Source organism: Emydura macquarii, unplaced genomic scaffold (assembly GCF_026122565.2).
Source record: "Emydura macquarii macquarii isolate MOO-44397 ecotype Brisbane River unplaced genomic scaffold, CSIRO-AGI_Emac_v2 contig_1390, whole genome shotgun sequence".
NCBI lineage: Eukaryota > Metazoa > Chordata > Testudines > Chelidae > Emydura > Emydura macquarii.
In genome coordinates, this window is record NW_027131527.1 from 2,856,652 (window position 1) to 2,864,978 (window position 8,327).

The 8,327-nt window shown below is 45.8% G+C and overlaps 1 protein-coding gene across 3 annotated transcripts in view; it reads right to left on the reverse strand.

The window, feature by feature from the left end:
• Positions 1-5,007, reverse strand: part of OGDHL (oxoglutarate dehydrogenase L) — a 98,089-nt gene extending 93,082 nt beyond the window's left edge. The window contains exon 1 of one of the 3 annotated variants that reach the window (XM_067552470.1): positions 4,952-5,007. The gene's annotated coding sequence lies outside the window, so the exon portion shown is untranslated. The other 2 variants (XM_067552469.1, XM_067552472.1) reach the window with 2 other exon arrangements.
• Positions 5,008-8,327: the final 3,320 nt, after the last annotated feature.

Here is an 8,327-nt window from a genome sequence, read left to right on the forward strand (position 1 = left end):
TGAAAAGATATGGGGATGCCAGGCATGAATACTGAATTCATTTCTAAAGAGTCACTGTCAACTTAAAACCATACTTATGTTGGGAGATGTTTCACCTACTATTGCTACAAGTATTGGTAATATTATTATAGCAAAGAGCTGAGAGGGGAAAAAACCCTCAGTTTATTTTGTGCATTAGACAACTTTTTATGTACAAGTAGTTTCACATTTTCTCCTGTATAGTCAGTGTAAGGGGTTCCTCTGCCGCAGCCTCTCTGCTTCAGTTCCCTTCCGGCCAACAAAGGGCACAAAGACCCTTCGTATCCTTTGTTGGCCAGAGGGGAACCGAAGCACAGGGGCTGCAGCAGAGGAACCTCTTACACATGGGGGCTTGTCCAGGATATGGTTCCAGCCTGCTCGAGAGATGGTGAGCCTGCAATGGTTGGTAGAGCAGCAGGAGGCGATGGGGAAGGCTGTGCAAAGCCTTCATGAGTCTCACCCATTGGAAAGGCAGGCCTTGCTTACCTGACAGGCTGATTAGCAAAATCTCTCTGCAGGACTTTATAAAGGAGTAAGCCAATGTCCAGCAGCAGCTCCTGCAAAACTGGTGAGTCCCACAATGGGGGAGAGCACACGAGCACGGAGCTTCGAACTTTGTAAGATGGGCCCGGCGGACAATCCGGACACATTCCTGGAGCGGATAGGCATGGGGGCAGGATGGAACAAGGCAACATGGGTCCTGCGACTGGCACCCGACCTGATGGGTGAGGCCCAGGCAGCCTACATGGCCCTGAGCGATGGACAGCCCCCAGATTATGAGGTGGTAAAGTCTGCCATCCTGGAACGAGTCAGGCTGGCCACAGAGTGATACCACCAGAAATTTCAGGCAGCGAGGTGGACAGGGAGTCTGCAGCCCTGAGTCTTTGCCCAAAGACTGGGATATTGGGCCACCCGGTGGTTGTGACCCACCACCCAGACAGTGGAGGAGATTTTTACAGGGACTCCCTGAAAATGTATGGGTCTGGGTAAGGCGACACTGATGGGACCCCAAGGGGGAGTGCCCCAGGCCTTGCCTTGTGGGCTTGAGGTCCCGAAAGCCCAGGGTGCCCTTGAGGAAGTGGAGGTCACACAGGAGTCCCAGCCAGGAAGCTTGGGGGAGCATGACGAGGGGCAGCCACGGGGCTGCGACTGGTGCAAAGACCTGCGGGTGGAGTTAGAGCTATGGGGGCACCCACCACGCACAGAATGTAGTTTCTGTGGGTGGGGGAGTGAGTGAACCCCACATGAGGGAAGCTGAGGGTCCCCCTGAAAAAGGAAGAGGGACCCCCCCATAGGGCCCCTCTGAGGTCACCCTGGCCAGCCCTCTGTCAACCCAGCCTTTAAAGCTGTCACCCCCCAGCATCCAGGTAGTCAGTTTCCCTGTTTATGAGAGTTTTTTCATATACCAACTACAGAAGAGAAACATTTTAAAAACAAGGAAGTGATGGTAAAAGCACAAAATTCAGCCAGGGATATTTAGGGCAGATATAACACCCACAGCTACTTTTAGCTCACTTTTTAAAAACATGGACTAGATCTCAAGTTGACTGTTACCTTAAAAATTCCAGCAGGGAAAAAAAACAAACAAACAAACAAACAAAAAACAAAGCAAGGCGTCTACAAGTGATTCCAGCCATCTTCCTCTTGTTCTGCTTAAATTTCATGAGTCAGTGCTCCATTTTAAGGGATAATCCAATTATTAAATACATATATCACAAAGTCAAAGACAGATTAATTGTCTCCTATGAAGGCACAAATATTATTGCTGAGGCAAACTGATACCAGACCTATTATCCCTAACAAAAAAGGGATACCTCATTTTACACAGATATGAAACAGAAGTAGACAAAGCTATTTCTGATATAACTCCAAAATCAACAGATTTACATTAAGGATTAATATTTGCTCAATAAATCTGACCTCCATCTGGTTTTTCCCTTGTGCTTGACACCCTCCAGCACAGACATCAGTTTTCGACATCAACACTTAGCAAATCAGAGACCAGCAGTGTGATCACAACGCATTTTGGCATTCTCAGCCCTGAGCCCATCACTCAAAAAAACAGCACAAAGGGCAACATACAGAATCAAGAAGCAGTTATGATTATTCCATTGCACAATGTCTCCTAAATCAATCCTGAAATGAAAACAGTGATTGACAAGGGAGCATGCTGAGTTACAAGCAACTGAAAGGAAAATATTAATTAAATCTCTACCGGGGTTGAAATGTGAGGAGGGAGTACTGAACTGGAAGGAAAAGCAAACTTGATATTTTTTAAACAAAATACACAAATCCAACATTACAATAATGGAGAAAAACAAATAGCCCTAGTGGATTTAAGTCTGAAAGCCTACGTGCCTGTACTGTAATACAGTTTAAGAGATACTTAACACTCAAACTAGTTTTCAACCCTTGCACAAGAAAGTATCTTTTAACATTGACACGATTGTCAATTAACACAGCCCTGCATCTAATCTTCCTTTTAGGGGAAATGGGGGTGGAAGGGAAAGGTTGTGGCACAGTAGGTCTGGTATCAATGGTAATCTTCTGATATAGCTGACTCTTTTCATTGCTCATTAGACTTAAGTATGGTATGGAGACTGTACTGGTCTCATGGATCAACAACCTTTTCCTAGAATGCCAGGTGTGTATGGCAGTTCTTTTAGATCTCTGTGAAGAAGTAATACTTCTTCACAGGAAGAGCATTAACAATCTGGCCTAAGCTTCAGAAAAAACATCTGTCCCTTAACATGGCTAATTTTCAAAATGCATTCCATGCAACTCCCCCTTCAGAGTTTCCTCAACAACAAAATTCTCTATAAGGTATGGTTGGTGTTGAAGAATGAATAAAGGTAGAAAAACCTTACAGAAGCTGGTGCCTTATGGATATTTGAACTGAAGAAGACAGATATGAAATAAGTAGCCTTGGATCACAGAAGCAGACAGTGGCAAGGAAGGAGGATAGAAAAATGCTCAAACATCACCACAAATTAAATCCTTGTTTTTTCTGCATAGAGGAACTGTGCTAAATGTAGAAATACATTCCCCTTAATGGCTTTCTTTTGGGTTGGTTGATTGGTTTGTTTGTTTTGGTGGGTTGTGGTTTTTTTGGGTTTTTTTTTAATCTTTTGGGTAGCCAAACAATTTATTCACACACAATAAATCTTTAAAGTCATCTATATGTAAGCAAAACCCAACTAACAGACGGTGAGGGAAAAAACAAAAACCAGGAATGGACATACAACTCTTTTACAAACAAACATAAAACCCAGTTGGTATGCTTTAGTGGACAATAAAGTTGGTAGCATCACTTTCACAGTCTCCTGGAGTACTTAGGACAAGTAGTTGAAAGACAGGAGAAGGAAAGTCACTTTTGTTCTTCAGTCTCCTGCGTGAAATTTAAGTGCCTCAACCTACTATGACTACAGAACACAACATTGTCTTTTCAGTCTGTTGTTCACATTGCCCAAGATGGAACAATTACAGCTAATCAGTTTGTCAAAATATTCATAGTGATGTATCAGACCTTAGCATAACAATGAAAGCCAGGCAGACTTCTTATTGTTTCAGCCACACAGGCCTCTTACCCAAAGGCCCTAGCTTTGGAAAGCTAATAATCAAATTAGGACCAACATTACCATTTTCTTTTGCTTATCTGTATAACTCCTGGGTGAATAAGAGAAGGGGGAAACTATGAATTAAAGACTTTCCTTTACATTTTCAGGATTAAGTGAACCACAAGTGCATAATTAAAACATATATTTCCATTCCAAGTGCCAGATCATAAATACCTAGCTCTTATATAGAGCTTTTCATCAGTGGATATCATTATTTCCATTTTGCAGATGAGAAACTGAGCACAGGAAAGTGAAGTCACTTGCCAAAGATCAGCCAACAGACCAAGCTGAGACTAGAATCCAGGTCTTCTGAGGCCCAATTCTGTGCTCTATCCACTAGACCACACTACCTCCAATAGAAGTATGTGGTAGATGATGGAATATGTAATTACATAACAATCATGAATGCAAAATAATGCTTTTTTTTGGTTGAACTTTAGAGAAGGACTTGAATCACCATCTAATTCTCCATCTTTTTGCAAACTAAAATGATTTTATGTAAACACTATTACATTTCACATTTGTGCTGCTGCAACCCATAGGGAGGTCACGCAATGCAGAGCAAGGCAGAGTAGTCAAGGTTTACTTCGATATACAGTAGTAGCCACATTACATTAGTCCAGAACATGTGTGTCCTATAAAGCAGAGGTGACCCTATCAATTTGGGTTAGGTGCCTGGCTTCACTACAGCAACTGTAGTGACCATAACAAACACCCAGCTTAGCCACCATGATTCAGAAGCAGCTTAGGCAAGAAATCAGCTGGGCTTGGCAATGGCACTACAGCAACATTAACCAACAGCTGCTTATCCCTAAAAGGCCAGATTTGTTAGCCACGGAATTCCGAGGATTGTTGTTCTTCAGCCAGCCTTTTCCCACCCCAAGGGCAAACCGGCAGGCCCCACCTCTGCCCAGTGACCGGCTCCCGAGGAACCCAGGCCTTGCCCACCAAAAATCAAGGGCTTTACAAAAATATCGGGCACATCCTCCTCCTCCTCCAGCCAGGAGCAGTTAACAGCCTCCTCTCTAACGTGCAATGCCTCAGCTGATCCCCCCACGCCAGGCCCCCTGCCCCCTCTGAGTGCACAGCCTAGACGGACTCCGCTTTAGCGCAGGACAATCACCTGCCCGCTCCGGGGGGCGGGGGAGGGGGTGAGGAACACACCTGTGCGCGGGGCGGGGAGGGTCCGGGAGGTGACGCTGCGCAGCCCCCCAACGGCCCGGACCGCCCGCTACTGAAGACCCGACGCAGCGGGGTGGACGGAGATGGAGGAACAGTGACTCCAGTCTGCGGGGGGAGGAGAGCAGGAGAATTACCTGTCACGTGGGAGAACGACGGCCGCGCGCTTGGAATCTGTACTCGGCGTTGTTCGATGGGCGTGGTGAGGTCACAATACGATGGGTGGGAGGGGCCACGTGGGGAGCGAGCGAGCGTGCGAGCGTCTGGCCGGGCGCTGTCCGCAGGGCGGTGCTGGAGAGAGAGAGAGAGAGAGAGAGAGAGAGAGGGAGAGGGAAGGCGGCTGGGAGCGTCACTTCCCCCCCCCCCCCCGGGACTCCCCCCCACAGCCCAACCGCCACCTACCCTCCGCCCTCCGGGACTCCCCCCCATACCTGCCCTCCGCCTCGCGGGACTGCCCCCGAACCGCCTCCCCCTCCGCCCCCCGGGACTCCCCAAACCCCAACCGCCACCTGCCCTCCGCCTCCCGGGAATCCCCCCACACACCCTAACCGCCTCCCCTTCCGCCCCCCGGGACTCCCAGCACCCACTAACCGCCTCCCCCTCCGCCCCCAGGACTCTCTTCCCCATTAACTCTTCTGCCCACGGGACCCCCCATCAACAACAGCTACTCCCCATGCACTCATGATCATCCCGGGTGTCTGGTTTATTTGCACCTCAGAGGTGGCAACCCTAACAACTCCTCCTGCCTTGTGGGACCCCCTCCCCCTCACAACTTCCCCTCTGGCCCAGGGGACACCTCGTTCCCTCTTCTGCTTCTCTTCATCAGCCCTCTTCTCCCAGCTGTTCCCTCTTCCCTTTCTGATGCCTTCTTCCCCCAGCTCCCTCCATCTCCCCCTGTCTACCTCATCTCACTGTATTTCTCAGTCTACTTGCTTTGTCTTCCCCCTCCACCCTAGGGCAGGGCCTTCACTCCTTTCTCCACCGTTTTCTCCACAAGGTCCCCTATAAACACCCCCTCCTCACCCACACAGCCATGGCAGAACTTTGCTCCACAGCCTGTGGGGTGGGGGAAACTTCACAAACATTAGGGTGTTGTTCACTAACATCCATCAAACTAGTAATAATATTACAGTGCATTGTTGAGCCCTTTTCATCAAAGGATCCCACAAAGGTTTAAGCCTTACCACATCCCCTGGAAGGGAGGTAAGTACCCACATCACTGATAATCAACCATGCCAATTCTTCACCAGGTCCATTTGCTTGTATGTTTCATCCCCTATCCTTTGTCCATTTGTAGCTTTAGATTGTAAGACCTTCAAGGCAGGGACTGTCTCTTTTCTGTATTTGTATAGTACCCAGCACAAAGGGGTCCTAATGGGGCACTACCATAATATAAGTATTTACTACTGGTAATGAGATAATTGACCTGAAGCACAAAAGGCTTGGTTGTGCCAGTGTGCAGTTCTGATCACACCAGTGTAATTCTACTGCAGTGGTCCAGATTCTCTGATGTGTCTAGTTTTTGCTGGGCAGTTCAGAGCGAGGTGAGCCGACAAGGGAGCCGGTTGTGCACTTTGCTTCTCAAGCTAGCTCTACAACAGCACAGTTTATAGAAGTAATCAGCTATGCCAGCTATTGACAGCCCTCAAATTGGCATCCACTAATTCAGGATTACCAGAGTACGGCATGCTTCAGTTACATCCCATCTTCCCTCCTGGCTTGCACTTATGCTGGGGATTGCATATGGGGTGGTGTAAGAGCAAGCTCTACACTGGCTGGGGATTCCCCTACAGTGGCCTCAACTATGAAGATCCAGCAGTTTCATTGGTCCCTTTACTCCCCTACAGCAGCACAAAGAAGCAGGGGCAGGCCAAATAATTTGTCTCAATATGATTGATTCTAATCTCATCCAGTTGTAAATCAGGACTATCTCCTTTGGAATTAATGGAATTATGCCACTGTAATAAACAGTATAAGGAAGATCAGAATCAGGCCCACATACTTCAGTAGAGCAAATCAAAATTTACAGTGAGGTGATCAAGAGCAGCATCTATTCCAGAAAGGTTAATTGCCCACCTCATCCAGCATGTCAATTTCAGGGCTTGGAGTAAAATGTCTAACCAGCAGTCCTATATTCCTGTATTTAATGTGTCTAGTTGAAAACTTATTAAGGAGATGTTACTTAAGTATTATGCTTTGCTGTCATTGTCTGGTACAGCCATTGCACTAATTTCATGTGACCTTGTTCACACAACATTGGAATGTAGATTTCAAAGGCTTCCAGGCTAGTCAGATCTGGTATGGAGGATGCATTCCTTCTCACAGTGACATCAAAGAGTTTCTTGGGGAAGTCTGTATTCTATGTCCAAAGCATTGTGCAGATGCACCAGTGAGTTCTACAGCACAGATTGTACTCCAGACTTGAAAGATCCAGCAGAACATGAGCCTGATAGACTGATGAGCCCATCTGTAATTCACATACATACAGGGTCAGTGGTAGACATAGGAATGTTCCAACGTCAACAGGTTGGCACCCCAGCTGCTTCGCCCAGCTTCAGCTTCCCCTAAAATGTGTAAAGAACAAACAACATGGTTGTATTATATGTGAACAAGTAAGAAGAAACTAGAAGCAGAGCCCTAAGGAAGGAGCCCCAACTGTTCAATTGGATATAACAAAACATAAAATCAATACATGTAGTCCAAATCAAAGGGTCTCTAAGTAGAAGAAATTACTAGGTAAATGGTAAAACATAAACTAGGGAGAATTTAGTTTCAACCTGGTGATTTTCAGGTGGTTAGCAAGGAAGATGGGATTATTAGAAATGGACCTGTTTGCATCCGCATAGAACAACAAGGTCAGAAAATACTTCTTGAGGCAGTGAAATCCTAGGGACACAAGGACTGTCCTAACCATGAAGTTGCCATTATATGCCTTCTTAATAACACCAGTTAGCTTCAGAACTCATGGCAAGAGCCAAATATATAATTTGGGCTTAGTCCTCATTCAAAATACAAAACACTGTTAAACTAACAGATGGCATAGAAAGATCCTTTGATTCTTACCCAACAATATTTAATTAAAGATAGAATACAAGTGTATGGGCGACTAATGACTAGATGAAGAAATATGACTGGAAAATGGGAGGAAAGCAGGAAGATTTAAAATACAAGGTCTTTACTGGAATAGTGGGAGTGAATTACCAAACGTTACATAAAAGAGATATATTATGTTTTGAGGCCTTTTGTTCTTTTATATGAAATATTAGTGTGGGAAATAGACTGAAATTAGACAGTCTGGACCTTGACAAAATGATTGAAAACACATCTAAGCCCTTGTAATTATATCATTACCCCTGTTTTATGTGCCTGAATATACTGTACCAGGATAGGATGGCAGCAAGATTTTGATTTTTCCTCCTGCTTTCATTATTTTTAGCAATATATTCCAGGCTTCTTCTCCCCTGGATTTCTTCAAGATACAAATATTTATGTACTTGTCTTGATTATGGATAA